Here is a 26699-nt window from a genome sequence, read left to right as displayed (position 1 = left end):
TTGCTAAGAAATTGACATATGTCCGTTTGCAAGATGTGCGTCTATATTTCTCATTCTCTCCCCACCTCCTCCCTCCCCCTGCTCTCTTCTCCCCCACACCCCCCCCCTTCCCCTCTCCTGCTCTCTCCTCTTGCTCCTTCCCCACCTCCTATACCCTCCAACATCTCCCATTCCCTCCCCACCCCATCACTCTCTCACATTCCCCCTGCTCTTCCCCCTTCTCCTGCTCTCTCCTCTGCTCTCTCTTCATTTCTATATTTTCTATATTATCAATTGTTCAAATGTTATCTTTATTCTGTATATTCTTGTTACTGTTGTGTCAGCTAGAATCAGCTAGACATACTTTCTGTGAAGCCCTCTGAGACATGCTTGTGAATTAGGGCTATATAAATAAACTTGACTTGACTTGACCTTGGTCAGTGCATCGGGTTCCATAACAACTGATAACAGTTTCCCTGTCAGACTCGACACGATGCACTGACCAAGGTCTCAGCAAAAGGAGAAGTCCTCTGCCATGGGTGAATCTATATGTGTGAGATGTCATGTCATGTTAACTCATAGCATTAATTATGCGTATGCAATTATTAGGCAATTATTAGCTTATTCATTAGGAAACGCCCATGGAACTTATATTTTCTCTAACACAGACTATACAGTGTACAGGGAAGGCCCGCTTATTAATGACTTCTGTCCATCATCTGGTTGGCTGAGTCAGACGTAATCTCCCTCTACGAGAGCAGCAACCCCCCCTCCCCCACCGCACACACACACACACACACACACACACACACACACACACACACAGAGACAAGCCTCTGCAGGTGTGTAACACAGATGAGAGGGTGGACAGCTGTGGATACAAGATAGTACTCTCTCTCGCGGTCTATAAACACCAACTTTTGCTTGCTGTGTGGTTGGTTTTAGTTCAGTGTATGTGTGTGTGTGTGTGTGTGTGCATGTGTGCATGTGTGTGCGTGTGTGCGTGCGTGTGTGTGAGGGGGGCGTTGACCGTCGCAGCTGCAGTGTCACTGACATCAGCACCTTACCTCTTGCAAGACCTCTCTAATTAGACCTGTGTGCCCTGTCATCACATGCTGCTGTTACCCCCCGAGCAGCTGTCTCACACACACACACACACACACTCGCATGCACGCAAACACACATACACACACACACACACACAATACGCACACACGCACGTGTGCGCACACACATACACACACACACACACACACAATACGCACATGTGCGCACACACACACACACACACACACACACAGGAGCACACGCCCCACACAGGTGTCCAACGCAGGACACAGCTGAGCTAAACATCATAGCAACCTTCTGGGAACTTCAACTCGACAAAACACAAGACAACAAATGTGAGAAAAAGAAAGAGGCAGCTTTTAGACGACGCATCTCCCTCCTGTTCTCAGTTTCTTCTTACCAGCCGCCACACGTGTGGCGGCCATGTTTTAACCGGTCTCTCTGAGGAACTTACTAGCCGCCACACGTGTTGGCGGCCATGTTTTGACCTGTGACCTGTCTCTCTGAGGAAATTACCAGCCACCACAGCATGTGGCGGCCATGTTTTAACCTGTGACCTGTCTCTCTGAGGAACTTACTAGCCGCCACACGTGTTGGCTGCCATGTTTTAACCTGTGACCTGTCTCTCTGAGGAACTTACTAGCCGCCACACGTGTTGGCGGCCATGTTTGAACCGGTCTCTCTGAGGAAATTACCAGCCACCACAGCGTGTGGCTGCCATGTTTTGACCTGTGACCTGTCTCTCTGAGGAACTTACTAGCCGCCACACGTGTTGGCGGCCATGTTTTGACCTGTGACCTGTCTCTCTGAGGAACTTACCAGCCACCACAGCATGTGGCGGCCATGTTTTGACCTGTGACCTGTCTCTCTGAGGATCTTACTGCCGGTAAACCTTCCAGTGACTGATATCAATATCACCCTGTATTAAAGGAGAATTTCAGTATTTTTCAACCTGGACCTTATTTTCCTCATTCTTTATGTTTCACTGATTGGAGCAGACATTTTTGAAATTGATGCAATATTGAGCTATAGCTGCACAATGGGCTGGAACAGAGCCAGGTGGGGCATCAGAGCACCGTGCATGTACGTCCTGTAGAAGTTTTTTTTTTTTTTTACCACGCAACGGCTCATATCGTTAATATATCAAAGAGAACTGCGAGTGCTTCTGCGCTTACATGAGAAGTTTGTTCTCTCAACAACTCGGGAAGTCTCGAATTGGCAAGTATGAACTTGGCGTTCTTGATAATCTGCTCTTGTGTCCTCCATTACAAGTTTCATGTAAGATCTAACAGCCAAAACATGTTTCCAAAAAGAATGCAAGTACAGAGGCTGGATGAAGATCCCAGGAAGAGACTTGCCAGTCGAGGAGGCGTCAGATAGTAACTTGGCAGATGATTTCCTGAGAGAATGAAGTTGGAACAATCCAACAGCTTTGCGTTAATTATGTGCGTTGAACGTCACACAACACACGGACACTTCTCTGCTCTCTTCCACCAGAAGTTTGTTCTTCTCAAGACAACTTGGGAAGGAAAACTAGCGAGTTTGGCGTTGTTGGATGGGAAATGTAGCCAGGATGTCAGATAGTGCGCTCTCCAAACAAACAAACGCTGACAAGCCAACAGTAGAAACCAAATTATGCATCTTGCAAACTTGCTAGTGTTGAATTCCCTGCACGCGCTCATTCCTCCAACAACTTGTTGACATTGACCCGTGGTGTCATAGCGAAGTTTATCTACATCTGTTTTCAACACAGAGAAAAGTTTAGCACTCCTTTTTCAAGCTTCTTCAAGTCCTTAACTGTAGAAAGAAAACAATGTTTTAACTGGGTATATAGTGCCTGAGCATATGGTGTTGCCCGAATTCCTCCTCAAACTTGGCCTATTCTTCAAAACATGCTTCCCACTCAAGCTGGTGTGTGTGTGTGTGTGTGTACATGCTCGTGTGCCTGTGTGTGTGTGCGTGTGTGTGTACATGCTTGTGTGCCTGTGCGTGCGTGCGTGTGTGCGTGCGTGTGTGTACATGCTTGTGTGCCTGTGCGTGCGTGCGTGCGTGCGTGTGTGTGTGTGCGTCCGTGTGTGTGTGTGTGTGCGTGCGTGCTTGTGTGTGTGTGTACATGCTCGTGTGCCTGTGTGTGTGCGTGCGTGCGTGCATGGTGAAGGACAGTGTGTTATTCCTAAAATGAGTGCTTAGCAGTGGTGTGGTAATCCCTGGATAAGTGAGAATACTCTTAATTTATGCCCCCCTTCCCCCATATATATTTTGTTGTAAAATGGCTCTCTCAAATCAAGCAATCTCATTGGCTCACAGCTGTGGTATATTTAGCATATACCACAGTAAATATACCACAGTTAGAGCCACTCACTGCCCTGAACTGCACTGACCTGAGTCAGAGGGGCTCAGATCTAAACAGGTCCAGACATTTAAATATAATACTAATAACAATAACAACAATGACAACGACAACGATAACGATAACGATAATAATATAAATAATAATTTTCATATTTCCATAATAAATATAATGAATATAACGTTTTATAAAACGGTCACCGTTTTATAAAAGCAATAGATCACTTCAGACCGTGATATATATGCTTATTATACCACACCTAAGGGTGTTTGAAGCACGACCCTTAGGTGTGGTATAATAAGCATACTGTACCACGGCCTGTCATGATCTAATGCTTATATATATATATATATATATATATATATATATATATATATATATATATATATATATTCCCCAGGGGTCCTTGGATTTCAACTCTTCTTTTAGCTCTGGCCAGTCATTATTGGTGTCTACAAAGATCTACATGAGTGATTGAAATATATAATATATAGGCTAACCTGCCTGAACATTACTGAATTTAGTTCTCACAAGAATTTCAAACAGAATCACGTTAATTTGAACCTATAGTAGCTGCCAAAATAATGGAAGCATTCAAGTAGGGATGCATTATATTAAGATTGCCAAATTGGTCCCCCCTCAATATGTGACTGTTTCTCCCTTGAAATAAGCTACTGCAACGGATTTTATTTTGAAACTTGATAGGTTTTATTCTGCCCAACTCGATCGAGAGAAAGAGCGAGAGAAAGGAAGAGAGCGTCCTGTAGCTGAAAGGCCACAGGTTCAATCCTCCCCTCAGCCATGCACTCTTTGCACAAGACGCTGACGCTTGAGCTGTGGCTCTGCTGAAGCCTAAACACACAGAACATAATGCTGTCCATACTGTCTCATTATTGCCTTAATCCTCCCCTTCCCCTGGTGGATGTGCAGAGGCACACACACCACACACACCCACACACACACACGCATGCGCGCGCACACACACACACATACATACATACACACACAGATACGCAGACGCGCATAAACACACACACACACCTCTCTTGGAGGGTTTGTTGGCTTTTACGTAGTGCTGTACTGCCCCCATCAGGTCAGAGTTGGAACTGTGATGTTTAAAAACCTACATTATTTTACATTTTAGAGTTAGACATTTGAGGTGAGGCTCTTTACATGAGTACGAGTATTGTGGTTGTATTGAATCCTGAACTCTATATTACATAATTGAACCCTATGGCGAGCGATATTCCTAGGCTTGCCCGCTGCGTGGGCTCGCCCATCCTGCACCACGCCGAGCTGGCCCTGCAGCTCGCATACGCAGCTTGCCTGCTGCGCGGCCTTGCCCGGCTGCTCCTTGATGGCATACTTCAGGGATGCTGGATCACCTGTCCTGGAGCTGGCAACATACAGCTGTCCATGGCTGAAGATGGGGGTCTGAAGCCAGACTCCCACTTTCAATATCTGCCCCTGGGACTTGATTTTGCTCTTATGACATCACTGATGACATCATCAGAGCCAAGATGGCGGAGGCGTAGCTCTGCTGCTGCGTGCTGATGTTGCAATGGAGTGATCTGAGGAGAGGACAAGCGGTGCATCATCTCCAGAGTCACCACCCTATTAGACACTCATGAAGGCTTGAGAATATTATGACAGTGTCCCTCACGTTGTCCACCAAATGCACATACCGACTCCTGGTGGCCACTTCCTGTATGAACAGCTTATCAATTATCAACAGGGTGCCAATGACCATGGTGTCAGCAGCTTGCGCCACATAAGTCAGGCTCCTCTTCAGGGCTTCACCTCTCCTGTCAGGCTCCTCCTCAGGGCTTCACCTGTCCTGTCAGGCTCCTCCTCAGGGCTTCACCTCTCCTGTCAGGCTCCTCCTCAGAGCTTCACCTCTCCTGCTGCCTTGGTGTCAGAAAGCCTACTTGTGACAGTGTGATCAGAAAGGACCTGATGAAGTGGACCAGCATGAACTTGGGTCTGTTCGCCAGTAGGACCTTGTTGTTCTGTCGGACTGCCTCCTTAAAGAGGTACATCATGAACTGATCCTTTACAAACCCTGGACTGCACCAGCATACACCTGCATCACTGCCTCGTAGACCCTCTCCAGTGCCTTCTCGTGCTGAGTGCAGCTGCCCCTGACCTTGCGAGGGATAGTGACTTCCAGGTGTCAACAGCACCAGGGTGGACAGGCTCTTCTGCATCAACACAGCCGCCGTCTGAGCAGCATCACACGCCTGTTCGATCCTATCGAGCACAACGTTGTCCCAGACCTTCTTAGCAAGAGTGAACTTCCTGGTGAGCTTCAAGCTCAATGGTGTGGTAGGCCCCCATCTTGATATACTGGTTCTGCTCAAGGTTGGTGCCCTTAACCCTCAGCTGACAGGCCTGGGAGTCACACTTGTCGTCAGAGTAGTCCACTCCCTGGAGCAGGCCACACCGCCAGTGGAGGATGCTCTCAGGCTGTCTCCCACCTGCAGCAGGTTGTAGGTGTGCCACATGTCCTCTGCATCCTCCGGCATCAGAGTCACCTGTCTGGCATGATCTTCTTCCATATCTTTATGGAGCAGTTTATGCTTAGTTGTGTAATGGACAAACCTGGATCAATACCTCATATTCAATAGCTTTCTTTAGAGTCTGGATGATTTTGTCCTTCTAGTGTCAGCAGGTTATGGTCCTACTTATACCTCTGCAGGGAGGGATGTCTATGCACGCTACACCTGCACAACAATATACAGGTGGATCTCTGCATAGAAACACATGATATACTCACCTCCATCCGGCAGTCCTGACCATGTCAGCAATGTTGGTCCTGTAGGGCCAGTGTCCCTCCTCGTCCTCCTCCTCCAGATGAAGGGATAGCAGGCCTGTGCTGATGGTGGGACACCTTTGGAGTGAGGAGGACCTCAGTTGCTGGTTGCTCAGTCTCTCTTGGCCCTCTTGGTCTTGGCTATATTTCTCTGACGTCTCAACTTTCTCTTCTGTTCACGCTCACGCGCCTCAAGCGCCTTGAGCATTTTCCACGAGCACAGCGCGCTGCCAATGAAGAGCGGTGTGAGAGACAGTATGACCGTGGTCAGGAAGCCATACGGGTCCTGGTCAGCCCACTCCACCACATACTCTACCCACGCCCACAAGTCTATCATCCTGCTCACCAATGACAACTATAAGGTGGCTTAATACCTTCTGAGTTAACTACACTCCCTCTGTCGTCCAATTTGTAACCTCGGGAGGGAGGGATTTATGACATCACTGATGATGTCACAATGTCTATGACATCATCACTGAGTATGGCAGATTTATGACATCACTAATGATGTCACTGACGATACAATGTCATTGCGTGACATCATCAGTTCACTAGACATTGCCATTGTGACATGTTACGCTACGCCCTTCAGACTATTAGGATTTTGCTGACGGTGATAGAATCGTACACATGATATGGATTTAGGTGAACACTAGGTGGATGACTAGAGCACAGCAGGGCTAATACTCTATATCTATCTTCTTTCTTTCTTTCGCGGGGACATATGGACATACAGTTGGGAGGGACAGACCTTATAGATGCCTCTGCCCCTACTGGCCACAACATAAAAATACATACTGATTCCTTACGTAAAACTTCTTCTTCTAATGGCTTTCTGGCAGACTGGATGCCTTGCGGCACATTGCTGCCTCTCAGAATATTACACAAATTCCAGAGGAGCATTGAATTCCAGACTCAATGCTCCTCCCTCCGGCCGCCTCGCTCTCCTCTTCGCCCGCTGTGTTCCCGGACCTCTCGGGCCTCGTGCGGCGCGCCCACCTCCCTCGCTGCTCGACGGCCTTCGGTGAGGAATCCCAGGAAGACATCTCCCGTCCCCTTAAGTAAAACAAGCTCCACTTCGCTATTTGGCAGGCAGCGTGTGACTGATGACATCACTGATGACATCATCCATCATCTGGCTGCCTGACAAAAACATTTCCAGGCAGCTGCCACTGATGACGTAAATATCGTCTCAAGCTACAACTCAAAAAGACAAAGAGACAGTTTCACAGTAACTGAAACTGAAAACAAATCCACCTTATGCGGCTAAATTGTATTTATAACATGGACCTACAGCCACACTACATCTGCCTTTTACTGCTTTTTCTGTGTGGTTATTAAGGCTAATGAGCATGTTTCAAAATCCCAGATACTGTGGTGCTGCGGTCAAGAAAATGAAAAGAACAAATTAGCATCGATAGGCAAACTTCCAGTTTTCCTCGCACCATTTGTAATCAGCATTTTTTAAAGTTCCAGTGACCAGTTTATGCAAATAAAGAGAGGGAGATATGTGGTTCAGATGGTGGACCACAGCAATAATGGGCTGGTAGCATGATGTTGGAGCCAATTCAAACAACATAAACCTAACTTCATCTGGAAACTTGACACACACACACAGCCTACAGTACTTACATGCTCACACACACACACACACACACAATTTGGCATTAATAAACAAACATTACCCTGTGCTACTCCACTTGCCCGGTCCTGTCCACTTAAATCTAAACCAGTGGTTCAGTCTGTTTGACCAGTCCACTTTAATCTAAACCAGTGGTTCAGTCTGTTTGACCAGTCCACTTTAATCTAAACCAGTGGTTCAGTCTGTTTGACCAGTCCACTTCAGTGTTTCAGTCTGTTTCATTTTCCAACCTGCTGTACTCTTCTTTTGGAACAAAAACTCCCCACACATTGAGTTGTTTTCAAGAGACATCACAAGACCTTGCATTTTCTAGCCAAATAATAAAACTGGATTAATAAAAGTGCTTTGTTATGAAAAGCAGTTGTCTTATTCAAATAGTTAGCATGATGATAATATTCCCTCTTAACTAGATTTCTCTCTTGGTTCTCTGCTCTAATTAGCTAGCTTACTTGTTTCTTTTCGCGGAAATGGGGCTTTGTGCTACCATAAGGCTGGTTTCACACCGACGACCCAAGCCTTGCCTATGCCTTGCCTTTACCCACGCTTTTTAATAGGCGTCCGTTTTAGTCAACGAGGCTGTGTACACCGGGCGCCTGAGCGTGAACCCTGCGTGTACCCACGCCTTGCCTATGCCTTGCCGATTTTATCGAATAGGCGTGAGTTCTATTTTGAAGCCGACAAGGCGCGTGCAGGCAGACTTCTTCTGTCAAGCCATGAAAGAAAAACGCACAATATCCGTCGGAAATGGAAAAGTCAACTGAATTTCAAAATAAAATGGAGTTACTACAACATGTTGAGCAGAGAGACAGAGATATTGACGGGTGGCTATCACGTGGGGCTTTCTCCCCGTCGGCAAACAAATCTTCATGAGAGAGAATAGCGACCGAAGAAGCAAGATGGACAATGTTGTTGTGCCAGGCTGCCAGCACATATTCTTGCAAGATCACCTCTCTAAAATGTCCGACTATAGTCAGACCTGGTTATACATATCCAGCATCAATATAACATTAAATATATCCGATTTATTTTACCTAGAGGCTACCCATGACAATTCTGGACAACACGTGAAAAAATACAGTCGGGAGAGAGGAGAGGCGCTTGTGACTCGGCTCCAGGTTCGGCGTGCAAAAGGCGTGCGGTGTGATCGCAAAAGCGTGTAACAGGTTCACGCCCAGCTCGGCGTAGGCGTGGGTTGAGGCAAGGCAAGGCTTGGGTCGTCGGTGTGAAACCAGCCCAAGGCTTCGTTCACACCGACTGTGTGTGCCTTGCCTATGCCTTGCCTTTACCCACGCTTTTAAATAGGCGTCCGTTTTAGTCAACGAGGCTGTGTACACCGGGCGCCTGAGCGTGAACCCTGCGTGTACCCACGCCTTGCCTGTGCCTTGCCGATTTTATCGAATAGGCGAGAGTTCTATTTTCACGCCGACAAGGCGCGTGCAGGCAGGCTTTTCTGTCAAGCCATGAAAGAAAAACGCGACAATATCCGTGGGAACTGGCAAAGTCAACTGAATTTCAAAATAAAATGGTGTTACTACAACAGTGTTGAGCAGAGAGAGAGAGCGAGAGAGAGATTGACGGGTGGCTATCACGTGGGGCTTTCTCCCTGTCGGCAAACAAATCTTCATGAGAGAGAATAGCGACCGAAGAAGCAAGATGGACAATGTTGTTGTGCCAGCACATATTCTTGCAAGATCACCTCTCTAAAATGTCCGACTATAGTCGGACCTGGTTATACATATCCAGCATCAATAGAACATTAAATATATCAGATTTATTTTACCTAGAGGCTACCCATGACAATTCTGGACAACACGTGAAAAAATACAGTCGGGAGAGAGGAGAGGCGCTTGTGACTCGGCTCCAGGTTCGGTGTGCAAAAGGCGTGCGGTGTGATCGCAAAAGCGTGTAACAGGTTCACGCCCAGCTCGGCGTAGGCGTGGGTTGAGGCAAGGCAAGGCATAGATTGTCGGTGTGAACTAAGCCTTAGGGGGTGGAAGGGTGAAGCAAGTCAATGTTGCAATTTCTCCTATTCACCAATAGAGGTCGATAGATGAAGTCATAGATTACTTAATGGCGCTTTAATCTTGAAGTGGACCGCTCAACTAAACTGCACCAATAATCATACATTAATGGATCGACTGTGTTTTTAAAAACTGTTGCATGGTGGCTGACTAGGAGACCGTGTTGCATGGTGGCTGACTAGGATACCGTGTTACATGGTGGCTGACTAGGAGACCGTGTTACATGGTGGCTGACTAGGAGACCGTGTTACATGGTGGCTGACTCAGAGACCGTGTTACATGGTGGCTGTGTTACATGGTGGCTGACTAGGAGACCGTGTTACATGGTGGTTGACAGAGGTTCTCAAATGTTTTTCAGCCAAGGACCCCTTACAAGATAGAAAATATACCGCGGACCCCCTCATTCTGATTTGTGATTTTGGGCTAAGCTTAATTGTTTCCACGGTAACGTGCTTGACTTTTAATTTGATAGGTTTATTATTAGAATGTAATCCATGAACCATTTTAGATTTAAAGCATAAACTATTTTCGTTGAACTATGAAGATTTTGCAAAAAAAAACATTTTTTATTTTTATTACATTACATTTACATTACGTCATTTAGCAGAGGCTTTTGTTTTGTCCAAAGCGACTTACAATATCACAATTTGTCAACAGTCCAGAAAACCACTATGCAACACAATCAATGATAGCCAAGATATTTTGATAGACTAGCACCATGTAGGAAGTAGTTTGAGAAGGAATAATTAACATGTAGCATTTTCTTTTTAATTATTAAATTTTTTTTTTTTTTAACTTGAAAACTTTTCGCGGACCCCCTGGCAAAGTGCCACGGACCCCTGGGGGTCCGCGGACCCCCATTTGAGAACCACTGGACTAGGAGACCGTGTTACATGGTGGCTGACTCAGAGACTGTGTTACATGGTGGCTGACTAGGAGACCGTGTTACATGGTGGCTGACTCAGAGACCGTGTTACATGGTGGCTGACTAGGAGACCGTGTTACATGGTGGCTGACTCGGAGACCGTGTTACATGGTGGCTGACTAGGAGACCGTGTTAAATGGTGGCTGACTAGGAGACCGTGTTGCATGGTGGCTGACTAGGAGACCGTGTTGCATGGTGGCTGACTAGGAGACCGTGTTACATGGTGGCTGACTAGGAGACCGTGTTACATGGTGGCTGACTAGGAGACCGTGTTACATGGTGGCTGACTAGGAGACCGTGTTGCATGGTGGCTGACTAGGAGACCGCGTTACATGGTGGCTGACTAGGAGACCGTGTTGCATGGTGGCTGACTAGGAGACCGTGTTACATGGTGGCTGACTAGGAGACCGTGTTACATGGTGGCTGACTAGGAGACCGTGTTGCATGGTGGCTGACTAGGAGACCGTGTTACATGGTGGCTGACTAGGAGACCGTGTTACATGGTGGCTGACTAGGAGACCGTGTTACATGGTGGCTGACTCAGAGACCGTGTTACATGGTGGCTGACTCGGAGACCGTGTTACATGGTGGCTGACTAGGAGACCGTGTTACATGGTGGCTGACTAGGAGACCGTGTTACATGGTGGCTGACTAGGAGACCGTTGTGGTATGTTTCCACTTTAGCTGTGATTGTATTCCTCTTCATTATTCAGGCAGTGGCCAGCGCTCACAGCAAATGCCTTCCATGTGTTTCTAATTGCCCCAGCAGAGGTATTTAACACGAGGTGAGGTCATTAACACATGGACACTGCTGTCAGATGCAGAGCCAGCTGCCTCCGGGTGAGAGAGCAGGCTGTGCGTCAAGAGACAGCAGGGCGCCACCTAGGAGAGATAACGCAACATCCCACTTCCACCCTGAAGAAAGCTCAAGTTGGACTTTGCTGCCATTGATGTTGCGATTGCAATAATTAATGCAAATTCAACCAATCTCCACAATATTTGCAGGGGTTTGCAACTTTTTCAGGATTCTTGCAATTTCTCTGCAAAAAAGCAAAATACGTTCCTCAACTTGAAATTGTTTGCCAGTTCCTGTAATTTTACCGCAAAAATTTCACAAATTCCATTGCAATTTTTGAGAAAAGCTGCCATTAGGTAGCAGTTGGGGGACTACAAGGAGATGAAGAAAGTAGGCAGGACTACAAGGAGATGAAGGGAGATGAAGAAAGTAGGCAGGACTACAAGGAGATGAAGGGAGATGACGAAATTAGGACTACAAGGAGATGACGGGAGATGAGGAAAGTAGGCAGGACTGCAAGGAGATTAAGGGAGATGAAGAAAGTAGGCAGGACTACAAGGAGATGAAGAAAGTAGCCAGGACTACAAGGATATGAAGGGAGATTAAGAAAGTAGGCAGGACTACAAGGAGATAAAGGGAGATTAAGAAAGTAGGCAGGACTACAAGGAGATGAAGAAAGTAGGCAGGACTACAAGGAGATGAAGGGAGATGAAGTAGGCAGGACTACAAGGAGATGAAGGGAGATGAAGAAAGTAGGCAGGACTACAAGGAGATAAAGGGAGATTAAGAAAGTAGGCAGGACTACAAGGAGATGAAGAAGGTAGGCAGGACTACAAGGAGATAAAGGGAGATTAAGAAAGTAGGCAGGACTACAAGATGAAGTAGGCAGGACTACAAGGAGATGAAGGGAGATGAAGAAGGTAGGCAGGACTACAAGGAGATGAAGAAGGTAGGCAGGACTACAAGGAAATGAAGTAGGCAGGACTACAAGGAGATGAAGGGAGATGAAGGAGGTAGGCAGGACTACAAGGAGATGAAGAAGGTAGGCAGGACTACAAGGAGATGAAGAAAGTAGGCAGGACTACAAGGAGATGAAGGGAGATGAAGAAAGTAGGCAGGACTACAAGGAGATGAAGGGAGATGAAGAAAGTAGGCAGGACTACAAGGGGATGAAGGGAGATGAAGAAAGTAGGCAGGACTACAAGGAGATGAAGGGAGATGAAGAAAGTAGGCAGGACTACAAGGAGATGAAGAAAGTAGGCAGGACTACAAGGAGATGAAGAAAGTAGGCAGGACTACAAGGAGATGTGACATAAGGCAAAGAGAGAGCTGGCAAAGGCTAAGGAAAGGGCACATAGAGTTGTATGAAGGTTGGACACTAAAGGCCTAAACATGGTCGTCCGTCCGCCTCGAATTGGAGCCGTCTCGCCGTCTGGCGGCGCCAGCGAGCCCCACATGCTCGGACGCCACTTCGCCCCCGCTCATCCCCCCCCCGCGGAAGCTCCGTGTGAAAATGGCGGAGATTGTGTGCCAGGCAGTCTGAATGAAATTGAATGTAACGTTCCCAATTCTATGTATTAAATTCTAAAAAACGACCCTCAACATTTGGGAAGGCTAAGCCACACAACTAGTTGTTATAATCTAACATCATGCTTTGAAAGGCGACTTTACGACGAAGAGCCAGGGCAACGGCCAATCACAACTCTCCTGCAGCTGTCGTCACGCACGTATCGTCGCCGTGAAGTCACATTTTCGAGCAGCCCCCATCAGCCGACGGCGGCCCCTCCCCGTAGGACAGCGCTCCACCCGCCGTCACACGGGGAGGGCGGGGCGAGGCTCTGACGGACGACCATGTTTAGGCCTTAAGGAAGGAGAAAAGGACTTGGAAGGAGAAAAGGACTTGGAAGGAGAAAAGGACCGAGCTGGGAAGGATGTGCAACAGGTTAGGGTGATGAAGGATAGACATGGAAATGTGCTGACTAGCGAGGAGGGTGTTGAGAAGGCGGAAGGAGTACTTTGGAGCTGGAGGTGGTAAGATTTTCGTTGGGAATGATGATGGACATAAGGAATGAGTAGAGGGACACCTCATGTTGGACGGTTTGGGGACAAAGTGAGAGGCCAGATTGTTTGCACATGTGCAGAGGACAGATGCTAGTACGATGTGGTGAGGGAGGACATGCAGGTGGTTGGCGCAACAGAGGAAGATGCAGAGGACAGGAAGAGATGGAAACGGATGATCTGCTGTGGCGACCCCTAACCGGAGCAACCGAAAGAATAATAACAATAACATCTTTCCTTGCATGATTTTGAAATTCTAACACTGGATTGTAGGCTGTAAAAAGTAGATATAGGAAAAGTTATAGAAGCATAAAAATTATATATATATATTTTGAAATGAAATAAAAACTAAAATACAAAAACCACATACAATGAAATAACAAAAATATAGATTCATTCAAACATAATACAAACACACCCCACATGAGCATGATGTAAGAGTAAGATGCACCTTGTGAACTTGGTGCCATTGAGCTGAGACAAATTGTTCAGCAACAGGGCGATCAGAACAGTGTTGTGAGGCTTTCGAGTGATACAGGACTGTAGAAATGCACTTGAACTTGGTCATCAATGAAACAGAAGTTGCGGCTCATGGCTTTTCCCTCATACCCTGGTCAATACCACCATCTGCTGGTCGACTGTGAACAATGCATTGTATCCCAGCTGAGCTGCAACTGCAAACAGCAAAGGGAAACTAGCAGGATTCACATTGGAAATTGGCTGCATGTGTTATTTTAAGACAGTATTGTACTGTATTGTATTATATTGTGATGTATTATACTGACTGATTGAATGATTGTTGTTGAGATTGAAAATAAGAACAAATAAATACAAAATAAGTGTAATGTAGGTGAGAGTAGTGAGTGTAGACAGAAGACAGCCCCTCCACCCCAGAAATATAAACATTTTTCCTGGTGATCTTTGCCATAGGCTTATAATGGACGTTGTTTAAATCACTTAAATAAGACCTGTGCTCCAAATACTCCTGGAATTCTGTTAGGTGTCTCTTGATCCTTGCTTGTCACAAAACCTTTTTGACTATTGGGTTTAGGGGAGTCTGGTCTGTACATTTGCACTTGCTCTGCCCTTTTGCCGCTTCTGCATCCAGATTAGTTTACCAGGTGTTTTCAAAGTCTGAGACTGTGGGCTCCCCCCCCCCAGACTTGTCAGAGACACCTGTTTTTGATCCTGATGTTTCTGCTGTCATAAAGCTTCTTAAACAAACTAAGATCAAGAGCCCGGGACCAGACAATATTAGTGGTCGAGTGCTCAAGTCGTGTGCCTTGCAACGGAGTGACATTTTTAAAGACATCTTCACTCAGTCTCTTCAGCTGCAGACCGTCCCTAAGGTGTGGAAACATGCCACCATCGTTCCTGTGGCAAAAAATAAACAGCCCAAAGTCTTAAATCACTTTAGACCTGTAGCTCTCACCTGTCTGGTGATGAAAGTCTTTGAGAAGCTGGTTAAGCAGGAGATACTGAAACAGCTCAAATGTCAATTAGATCCTCTTCAGTTTGCCTAGCAGGCAGGCAGGCAGACATGTGGAGGACACAACTCTAACTTTGCTCAATATTTTAGTCCAACACACTGGAGGCCCCCAAAACGCATGCTAGGCTTTCATTCGTTGATTTCTGCTCTGCATTTAATACTATCCAGCGTTATCTACTCGCAGAGAAGCTTCTTTCACATTTTCATTTGAACTTAAATCTTGTTGGCTGGATAGTTCACTTTCTGACAGATAGGTCACAGTGTGTCAGGGTCAATGGTGTGTTACCTTCCAAGTCATTCTCTTCTACTGGTTCCCCTCAGGGCTGTTCTTTCTGGTTTTTATATATACACCCTGACACTTCTGTAGAAGTATTTATCAAAATAGGCATATCTCAAAGTTTGCTGATGACTCCGTCATAGTATTTGATGATAAGGAGACTGAACAGTCCTGCAGTTGATGACTTTATAACTTGGTATACTGACTTTTTCCTGTCAATCAACGTGTTAAAGGCTAAAGACATGATTATTGATTTCCTAAAATCTCAACCCAGCAGTATTACTCGGAGGATAAGGAAGATGAGATTATCCCTGAGTATAAATACCTGGGAACTATTATTGATAAACTGAGCTTCGAATATGCTGTCTGCAAAAAGATCCAGCAGCAGGGGGCAATGTTTTAATGAGTTGCTTTGTTTGATCAATGCTTCATTGAGTCTGTTCTTACTTATTGCTGTGTGGCTTCATTTGGTTGCCTCACTCTGTCCAGTCAAAATAGGCTGGCAAAGCTTGTTCAATGGAAAGTAAGGTGATGGGGTGCAGCAAGCCCAGTTTCAGGACATTTACTTTAAGCGAATGAGGAATAAGGCTCAACTTATTCTAAACTGTCCCGACCATCGACTTTATGTGGAGTTTGACCTCCTCCCCTATGGTGCCGGGATGACCACAGCCCGAACTCATTTGACTGGCCGCTGCGACTGGTTCTTCTTCTTCTCGCTGATTCCCAGGAGTGTGCCATTGACGGTGACTGAGGAAAAATGAAACGCTAGTTATATTGATTCTGACCCTGGCTAAATGTGTAGAGTACAACACATGTCTTGGTGGCCATCACTAGCGCCGCAACTGCTCCACAACTGCTCCACAACTGCTCCACGCCCCTTGAGCAACTTTTGTACATATTTGCCTGTCTAATAGTAATAGTGCAGTGATCCCTTTTTATATGAAGGACTGCTAATTTAGTCCATATTAGTGCTGCTGTTGTTTTCTCTTGAACCCAAATCTGAGAATATGTTTTAATGTTAGATCAGATTTTGTCCAGATTTTCACAACTGTCTGTAGTGTAGGCAGAGCGATATCAGAGAAACTATGATCAGAACAGACATTCTGCTACGGTCTACCTATAATGGCAAATAGCTGGGGACTAGTAGAACTCCCTCGAGGACCCCTGGTTGCACTGATCTCAACAATAAACATTTTGCATTGTTGAAACTGCATTCTGCTGCTGTAGTATTATTTATTATATTGAAGTATTATGGTGATGATGATGATGATGATAATGATGATGACGGTGGCGACGCAGTATACACTTCATAAACCTCAAAGACACATTATCTGTTGTTTAAGCTGTACCCATGCAGTGCACATTTTTCCTCATAACGTAGGACCAAAGTAGCCTGGTAACCAGCCCCAATGAATCCCTATGGAGTGCTGACTACTGTGATTCATATGGAGCTGGATACTAGGCTAGGACCAAAGTGACTTTGGAGGAGATTGTTAATACTGCAACGTAAATACTCAATATCGTCTCTCTTTCAAGCTACAACTGAACAAATTATCAAAATGTTTAAACAAATTTGTGTTTTGTGACAGGATGTTATAACCGCATTTTAGCTGGGCAAAAGAATGTCTTTAGACGTTCAGCTATCACCCAGAAAAGAGCGAAGAAGAAGAAGTTAGGTTAGGTCACCTTCTTCCTCTGTCAGTTTGGTCATCTCTTAGGTTCAGTCAATTTCCCAGTAACCTTCAATAATGATCTAAAGATTCGGTGTGCACTCCCATGTGTCTCATCAAGTTTCCTTTACGACTAAAACTTATACTACAGATCAAGCAATTAAATGGTTTCTCTCCTCTGTGGATACTCATGTGTCTCTTTAAGTCTGATTTACAACTAAAACTTACACTACAGATCAGGCAATTAAATGGTTTCTCTCCTGTGTGGATTCTCATGTGTTTGTTCATGTTTCTTTTGTAACCAAAACTTTTACCACAGAGTGGGCAATTAAATGGTTTGCCTCCTGTGTGGACTCTCATGTGTCTGTTCAAGTCTGAGTTATAACCAAATCTTTTACCACAAACTGAGCAACTTAAGTGTTTCATCCCAAGAACTTCACTGTTTTTCTGTGAGTCTAAACCAGACTCAGCTTCACTAGTTTCCATCCAATCATCACTGTGTTCCGTCTCAGGTTCAGAAGAGTCTGAAGTCTTACCAGCACTAGTTGGTTGTAAATGACTAGCTGGATCAAAGTTCCTGGCTGGTTCTGATACTCCACAGTCCCCCCTCTCAGCTTCTGTGTTCATCTGTTCAGTTGAGCTGCTGGCTAGAGGCTCTGCCTCTCTGTTCTCCTCAGTTTGGCTTTGATGAAACTGTGAGGACTGAGGTTTCTCTTCTTCATCTTCACTCTTCACAGGGACAAGAGTCAATTGGAACTTGGTGACATCAGCTTCCTCCTGACTAATCCAGAGTTCCTCCTCTTCCTCTTTAATGTGTGTGGGCCCTGGGTGCACCTGGTCCAGACTGAAGCTCCACTCCTGCTGCTCAGGGGGAACCTCTTCTTTACTGACCAACAGCTGCTGGACGTCTGGAGGTAAAGCTGAAATACAGAAATATACTCATTAAGGAAAACTAACCTATAGGCTACAGTGAGGAAATGCTGATTTTGTGCCTCTGTTACCTGACTGAGTGACTGACATATAATACAGTAGTTTACCAATATAGGGTGCTGGCTCTGACATATAATACAGTAGTTTACCAATATAGGGTGCTGGCTCTGTGGTGAAGCAAGGTCCATATCTGTTTCTCCAGTTGCCCTTCCTTTTCTTCCTCAGCCCATCATCACCTCCTCCTCCTCCTGCTGATGCTCCTCCTCCTCCGGTTGCTCCTCCTCCTCCTGATGCTGCTGCTCCTCCTCCTCCTGCTGCTGCTGCTGCTCCTCCTCCTCCTCCTCCTGATGCTGCTGCTCCTCCTCCTCCTCCGGTTGCTCCTCCTCCTGCTCCTCCTCCTCCTGCTGCTGCTCCTCCTCCTCCTCCTCCTGATGCTGCTGCTCCTCCTCCTCCTCCGGTTGCTCCTCCTCCTGCTACTCCTCCTGCTGCTGCTCCTCCTCCTCCTGCTGCTGCTCCTCCTCCTCCTCCTGCTGCTGCTGCTCCTCCTCCTCCGGTTGCTCCTCCTCCTGCTACTCCTCCTCCTGATACTGCTCCTCCTGATACTGCTCCTCCTCCTCCCATCCCCGGGCCTGCGGTGGAGGGTTGAGCTCGTTTGTAGGCCGTGGTTCCGCTCAGGCTCGTGGTCTCGTTCGCTGCGTGACTGTGCCAGTTCCCATACAGCTTCCTGCCCACTACAGTGATACAAAGCACCATTGAATGGCCTCATCCAAAGCCCAAACACGCTGTGGTGATGTGTGTCGTTTCAGCTCCAGTCGACAACAGAGAGCTGGCGAGTTTGTCGGTTTATTTTCAGACCTTCCTTGGTAGGTAGGAGATGACTGTTGGTCTTCAGTCATGATATGAGGAAATTCTGTGATGTCTTTCTGCTTAATACTGCTAACGTAGACCCCAAAACATTGAATAGCTTATGCCCACAAGCATGTCTCTCTGTTATTTAATTTTTATATATATATATATTTTGGGGCATTTCGGTCTGCCGAAATACCCCGAAGGGCCGAGCCTTCGTGGTATGCATGCTACCAGGTGAGCTACCAGGACGCACATGTCTCTCTGTTAATGACTCAAGCTGAAACTACACACAGCGTGTTTGGGCTTTGGCAGAGCACACCCCTGCAAGGGAAAGGTGTGCGTTGGATTTCCAACACAAGACAAAACAATCACATGCTGAGTGTGAATGCATGGCGTGTGTAAATAAAATTATTTTTGTTATTCATCACATTTCAGTTTTGACGATGAAAATAGGATTTATCGTGCAGCCGTAGTCTACAGGAAGATTCTAACAAATTAATTTGTGTGGAAACTCCACAAAGACCCGCAGCACAAGTTCAATTCTACGCACGGAAGCAGTGCGACACAAGCCTGCTAAACCGTCCGCTCACGTGAACTCACATTTGTGTTTGGTTCTGCGAGACCGAAGGCCTCTGCTCCGGGGCGGGCCCTTTCACAATCCACAAGGCGGACGGGCCAATCAGGGACCTGTCTCATAGTTGACATCGTAACCGGCCAATCAGGAACGCCACTGGCACAGTAATGGCTGCCTCCATAGCTCTCCAGCTTGAGCAGTTCATCGAGTTAAACAGCCATAAGTTATCCTTTATTTATCCCCATGGGGAATACATCCTCTGCATTTGACCCATGCTCTACTAGGAACCTTCCTAGAACTAGGAGCAGTGGGCAGCTGCAGTGGGCAGCCGCAGTGCAGCACCCAGAGAGCAACTCCAGTTATTTTGCCATTGCCTAGGTCAGGGGCACTGACAGGAGTATTAACCCTAACATACATGTCTTTGATGGTGGGAGGAAACCGGAGCACGGGAAGAACATGCAAACTCCACACAGAAAGGACCTGGGACGGACCGGGGTTCGAACCGGGGACCTTCTTGCTGTGAGGCAACAGCGCTAACCACTGAGCCATAAGTGGAGTTATTGCAGAAATAGACTCAATAACAACAATTAAACAAGAACAGGAGTTGCAACAGCGGGGTTTCTCGGCGGAAAATGTTTTCGCCATTCTTCCAGGTGGATTTGGATTTGACTGGATCCGATGCTGATTGGCTGAAGGACTGGCTACTTCCAAAAACTGAAATGACTGTGCAGTGTGCACAGCTCGAAGTCCAGACAGATCCACAGAACCAAACACAATGTGAGTTCGCGGTTTTAACCAGGCTACTGCGACACGGTTCAATGACCTAAAGTCACCTACCGTTAATGTCCACAAATCCCTGTTACTGACTATGGAATGGGAAGTTTCACTTTTTACCCCAATTTACAGTCATGACATGATGGTGACATCATGACATGATGGTGACATCATGACATGATGGTGACATCATGACATGATGGTGACATCATGACATGATCGTGGCATCATGACATGATCGTGACATCATGACATGATCGTGGCATCATGACATGATCGTGACATCCTGACATGATCGTGACATCATGACATGATCGTGACATCATGGCATGTCACATCAGGCAGAAACCTCGCCGACATGACTGTTTTTCAGAGGCTGTACCATGAAAGTAGAAGACCTAATGCATCTATTGGTACCAACTATATCATGCTAGCTTGTCGGGAAGGAAGAGAAATAGCGCTCCAAAAGTTAGGCTACATTTTGGCGAGGGGAAAACTGGCATGGCCATTTTTCAAAGGAGTCCCTTGACCTCTCACCTCCAGGTATCTGAATGAGAACGGGTTCTATTGGGGACCCACTTTATGCTAATCCATGCAGCCATTTTAAATGTCAGGCCTAATTACTATAAGACTGTGTTATAACTTGTTATGATTTGTTCAGAGCTTTCTGACACTGATTTGAATAAGGAGCAATACGTTGATTATTTTCAAGTTGAAGCACTTACAGAATGTTAGCTTTAGACTGGTCATTTTAAATGTCTGTGTTCATTAGGAACATGCCAGTCTTGCTACTGTACTGAAAGCTTTTAAGATCAATGAATGGAAGAGTAGGCTATAAATGCTGTCAAGTTGAGGCCAAATGCAGTGACAGCATCAGTGACCGCATCAGTGACATAATCAGTGATGTCACATGTAACAAGTTGTATGGTGTTAACATGATTCATATTGAAATGTGTTTCTGTTTATCATGTAACAGGTGTGAAGTATTGACGTTGAAATGTTTTAGAAGACTAAATTGTTCCAATGACGTCTAAAAGTAGCCTACAAATGTGGTAGTATGCATGCTTACTCGGTGTTAGGATTATGAGGGAGTCCATGGAAAATGGTCTTCCCTGTAAGCGGTCCCTGGCCCCAAAACGTTATAGCTATAGGCTATAGTGAGCAACTATTGATTTTGTGCCTCTGTTATCTGACTGAGTGACTGACATATAATACAGTAGTTTACCAATATAGGGTGCTAGCTCTGACATATAATACAGTAGTTTACCAAAATAGGGTGCTGGCTCTGACAGCTTGACGTCTGTGGTGAAGCAAGGTCCATATCTGTTTCTCCAGTTGCCCTTCCTTTTCTTCCTCAGCCCATCATCACCTCCTCCTCCTGCTGATGCTGATCCACCTCCTCCTGATGCTCCTCCTCCTCCTGATGCTGCTGCTCCTCCCTCTCCAGCTCCTCCTCCTCCTCCCATCCCCGGGCCTGCGGTGGAGGGTTGAATTCGTTTGTATCCCGCGGTTCCGTCCAGGCTCGTGGTCTCGTTCGCTGCGTGACTGTGCCAGTTCTCGTACAGCTTCATGCCCACTACAATGATACAAAGCACCATTTAACATTTAAGTTTTGTCCATGTGATATTCAAGGTGTTCTTCGACCTGAGAGCAGTCAAAAAAGCAGGTGAAAGAGGAATGTATATTTAAACTGTCCAGTAATTGCCAAACTAACACTAAAGCCGCTTTCAGACTCGGGAGTTATCTAGAGCAGAGGTTCTCAAATGTTGTTCAGCCAAGGACCCCTCCTTACAAGATAGAAAATATACCGTGGACCCCCTCATTCTGATTTGTGATTTTGGGGTAAGCGTACTTGACTTCTATTGATAGGTTTGTAATCCATGAACCATTTTAGATTTAAGCATACAATATTTTCGTTGAACTATGAAGCTTTTGCAAAAAAAAAAAGTTTTTATTTTTATTTTCCTGAAAACTTCACGGACCCCCTGGCAAAGTGCCACGGACCCCTGGGGGTTCCCGGACCCCCATTTGAGAACCACTGATCTAGAGGGCATCCGGATGGCGGTGTATGTATGAACACATTTTGGTGAGCTATGCGCGCTCCCGCGACCCTCCTATTCTCCTGCTGTAAGACCAGCTCCGACCCTAGTATGAGGGGCGGATTGTTCCCCCCCCTCCAGAGCTCTGTGAAGTAGCCAAATCAGTGACTGCATGAGGCGGGGGAGAGGGACAGAAAGCCAGCGTGACAGATTATTATGATATAAATAGTCGATGTGAATGAGCGAGAAAAAAAAACATCATGCAGTTTCAGTTTTTCCAAATGAAGCTCGAACCTGCTCCGTGTGTGTCGGCCAACAGGCTACAAGTTGCTGGATTGAAACGCTCATGGCTTTGATCTTATTTCATTTCTGCATAGCTTCGCACAGCACACACATTTAATGAGCATTTTTGGACGCGAGGGTCGTCCTGCTTCCAAGTATTGGACATCGCTAGGTAGGGTATCTGGATCTGGTTGCGTTCATGCCTTTGATTTAACGTTTACACAGCGTTTGTGAAGATTCACGTGCAGAACCGCAAATTCCAAGTAGCATCAAGTCAGGCAGTATAAAACGGAAACTTCCGAGTATAACCTTCGCAATAATAATGTCAATTAAAAAAAGTAAATGCACGTGTAATGTTTTTTTGTGTGTGTGATCCGAAAGATACAGAACAGAGATAAACTGGAAGAATATCTGCTCCCTCCGAAAAGTCAATTTTAAGCCGTAGTGAGTCGACCGTTCTGATTTTTTGTTACTAAGCAATACAACATTGATTTTATTTTGAAGGTAAAAACCTCTAGCTTCCTGTATTATGTATAATTCTAGTAGGTTTGATGCATTTTAGGACTGCACATAGCAAAGACCTGTTCTCTTTGTAGCGCTTGAGACTCGAGGAAATCGATGCATCTGGCCGTGAGTTGTAGGGTTGTTTAATTAATTACTAACGTTATGCGCAAACGATTATATGCCGTGAACGAGCAGTTATCGCCCATTATGTATTTTTAGCAACTTGTTTTCAGACTCTGCATGTCGTGATAGTTTGTTGAATGTTGAATGTCAATGCGATTCACTTAAGGCTATGCTCAGACAGTGAAGTGCAGCTGTGTGGTCAGTTTTCACAACTCGCCATTGTGTGGTCATGACCAAATTCCCCCCACCCCCGCCCCCTCTCTACTTTACACCCGGAGGTGCTCCCACATGTATGAAAGGAACATGCCTCATGTCTGAAGGGGTACACTTCACGTAAGAGAGTTGAGCAACTGATATTGCTAAAATGGTCCATCGTTTCTGCATTCACAAGCATAACATTAGCAATATTGTTATTCCAACAATTGTCAGAGATCTAAATCATTCAAAAAAAATCATTCAAAAAGCAAACCAAAGTAACACTGAAAAAAAGCACATCCCTGAATAACAACAACACAGAACAGATACAGGGGTGTCAAACATACAGCACGGGGGGCCGAACCGGGACACCAAAGGACACTGAGAAGTCATTCAATCCAATGAGATGCACTTGTAAAGAGGTATCAGGTTTCAGAAGCAAGTGAAATATTAAGTCATGCTTTCGGTTAATCACTAAATGTTAAACTATTTTCATGACCATTGAATATAGAGAATTGCACAGTTGTCGTCAATTGTAACGCACAGTTACAGACAGTAGATTTGTTAATTTGTTTGATGGTAGCTGAGATAACCCTATGTGAAAACATGATCTTAAAATGTACCTGTAATTATTTACACTAAAATAAACAGGAACATTTGGAGGTGTTTGTTATTTATAGGTTACGTATGATTTTCTTTGTCTGGCCAACTTGAGAGTAAATTGGGTCACCTGTGGCCAGTGAACTCAAATGAGTTTGACCCCCCCTGCATTAGAATATAAGCTATCTGCATTAAAACTAAAAGTACTGTACCTCCAGGCGCTGTAGTGGCAGATATGAGAGAACTGAAGAGTGTTGTGGTTCCCTTCGAAGCTCCGCCCTCTGAGCTCGGATTCACAAGGCGGCTGCTGAAAGAGGGTGGGGAGGAGAATGTGGTCCCGCCCCCCGGACGCAATGACGAATCAGAGAAACTCAAAAAGCGGGAAGAGGAAGGAGCAGAGGGCATCTTGCTGGCGCTGGTCAACACGAGGCCTGGGAGAGAGACAGAAAAAGAGAAAGAAGGTGGAAGGAAGAGAAACAGTGAGAGCTGGCACCCTATATTGGTCAACTACTGCAGTAAAACAAGCGCCGCAGACCAGTGCTGGTCCAGACCGGTGCTGGTGCAGACCGGTGCTGGTCCACAAAGCATTTGCTGCCGGGCAGTGAGGGAGTGGGAGAGAGAGGGGGAGAGAGGACACTTTGAGGCCATTTACACCTGGCACTAACACATGTTTTCTGTGATCAGATTGCAATCGGATAGTGCTTGACCACATTAACCTGATTTCATTTACACCTGGTATAATATGTGTCTCACATTGAGACCCGTTTGCAATCAGATCAGGCAAACTCCATAGCATAGAGCAGTGGTTCCCAAAGTGGGGGTCGGGACCCCCCGGGGGGACGCAGGACACCACTGGGTGGGTCACAAGATTATTTCCAGAATGTGTGAACTACAGAATGTGTGAAATACAATTTAAAAGTTGTTAGAAAGAACACTTTTAACCATGATTGTTACATTTTGTTTGTTTGGTTTACAAAATTCTCAGCATGTGCTAGCCCCTTTCGGACTCTTCCGGGTATGATGTCATCGTCACATGATCTACCCTACAAGTGTCCCTTATCCGTACATAGACTTGCCTGCGACTCTCGCTCTCAAGCCTGATATTATTTTTTCCGGGTTAGAGCTCCCAGCCGTCACAGCGCTCAACAGCGCCACTCCTCGAAAGCTCGGTAAAAAATAATGTCACCAGCACAGAATTCGGATAAAAAGAGGCATTTATGAGCAGCACCGAGCTTTCAAACCACTCCATCGAGAAGCAATGAACCCTTCTGCTCTAGTATGTGGCTTTGAAATGTTTCTGTGACACTTGGAAATACGTGTGTATCGCTGATTTAGACAGCTTGAGAGCGAGAGTCGCAGGGAAGACTATGTACGGATAAGGAACTGTTAGACGGCAGATGATAGAATCATATGTGGACAAACAGTTATGAAAGGAGCTAAGCATGTGCGCACAAAAGTATGTATGCTTCAACCACCTCCGGGAATAGTGGGGGTCGCAAGCCTCTGGCACCGTTATTTTGGGGGTCAGCACCTGAAAAGTTTGGGAACCCTTGGCATAGAGCAGCAGAAAAACAGCGTTAACTGTTGTATGTGGATGGAGAACACTTTTGCATTTGCACTTGTGTTCAATGCGGTCACAATGAATGCATCCCTGTCCACTTCCGGAGCACAGGCGTGAATTCTGTAGGCTAAATAAATTAAGTAGTGGTTTGAGCTTTGGTTTTTAGCCCGAATATTACAAAAGACCCCACTGATTCATAACAGCTCTAAAGTCATGTTATAGCAGTCAAGCGCACTTAGTGACAAGCAAGACAACAGTAAATCTGACAGATTTTTGCATTGAGTTTAGCATCAGTGGACGTAACCATAGAAGAGCGAGCCCCGTACTCCAGCGTAATTATGCAACCCACTTTTGTTCCTTTTTGACAGTTCAAATCTATCTCTCTGACACACGCACGCAAACAAAAACACACGCGCGCGCGCACACACACACACACACACACACACACACACACACACACACACACACACAGATTTGTTTATCCTCAAATAATTCGACTTGAGCGCAAGACTCAGGCTGGCCCCTAGCCAATCTCGGCGCTTGACTGCTACGTAGGCGGGCGCAGGGCGTGTTCTGCCCAAAACTCCAGTGGGTTCCATAATAACGCGTACCCCCAGCCAGCGTTGAATAGCAACAACACCAAGTAAGTCCAGCGTGTGAAAGTAACATGTACGAGCGTCAAATGAGCAGGAATTTCACTTCCGGCCAGCAGGAATTTCACTCGGGTTTAATGATTTTGCCTTCAAAGTAAAAGCATGATAAAGTTCGTTTTTTTTAACCATAAAAATTGAAGTAGAAATGTAACTATGTCCAATATAATGAACATACGAACACTAAGATAAACCTCTAGTTTAATGTTTGAATGAAAATAGACATACTGTACAAAGGAGACCGTGTGTTATTTCTTGAAAGGCTTAACAGGGTGTGTCGCTAGCTCACACTGGTCAATAGAGGCTAGGCCTACCTCTCACCTGATTATGGCCTCTATAGGGAAGACATCAATAGAAGAGATTATCAAGCTATAGGCTAGGCTAGGTGACCCATTATGCAAAGCATGAACAATGTGGTCTTGTGAGAAGTAGGTAGCCTATTAAATGTTCTTTGTATCCTTCTTGGGACCACAGTGGAAATCAGTTGAACAACTGTCTGTGTTCTTTATCCTTGTACTACTTTTTGTCACA

The 26699-nt window shown here is 45.8% G+C and overlaps 2 pseudogenes across 2 annotated transcripts; both read right to left on the bottom strand.

Moving 5' to 3' along the window:
* Positions 1-5003: 5003 nt before the first annotated feature.
* LOC310775604 (protein pelota homolog pseudogene) lies at positions 5004-6196 on the bottom strand (annotated as a pseudogene). The gene is made up of 2 exons: positions 6174-6196; positions 5004-5998 (listed from the first exon to the last, which is right to left on the bottom strand). The product of its transcript is annotated as a protein pelota homolog pseudogene (transcript).
* Positions 6197-6321: 125 nt separating this feature from the next.
* Positions 6322-6546, bottom strand: LOC310775968 (small integral membrane protein 15 pseudogene; annotated as a pseudogene). The gene has a single exon. The product of its transcript is annotated as a small integral membrane protein 15 pseudogene (transcript).
* Positions 6547-26699: the final 20153 nt, after the last annotated feature.

The sequence above is a fragment of the Poromitra crassiceps genome (assembly GCF_964638095.1).
Source record: "Poromitra crassiceps genome assembly, chromosome: 4".
Classification (NCBI taxonomy): Eukaryota; Metazoa; Chordata; class Actinopteri; order Beryciformes; family Melamphaidae; genus Poromitra; species Poromitra crassiceps.
The sequence above is the reverse complement of the archived record's forward strand: the minus strand, read 5'-3'. Positions and strand labels throughout refer to the sequence as shown.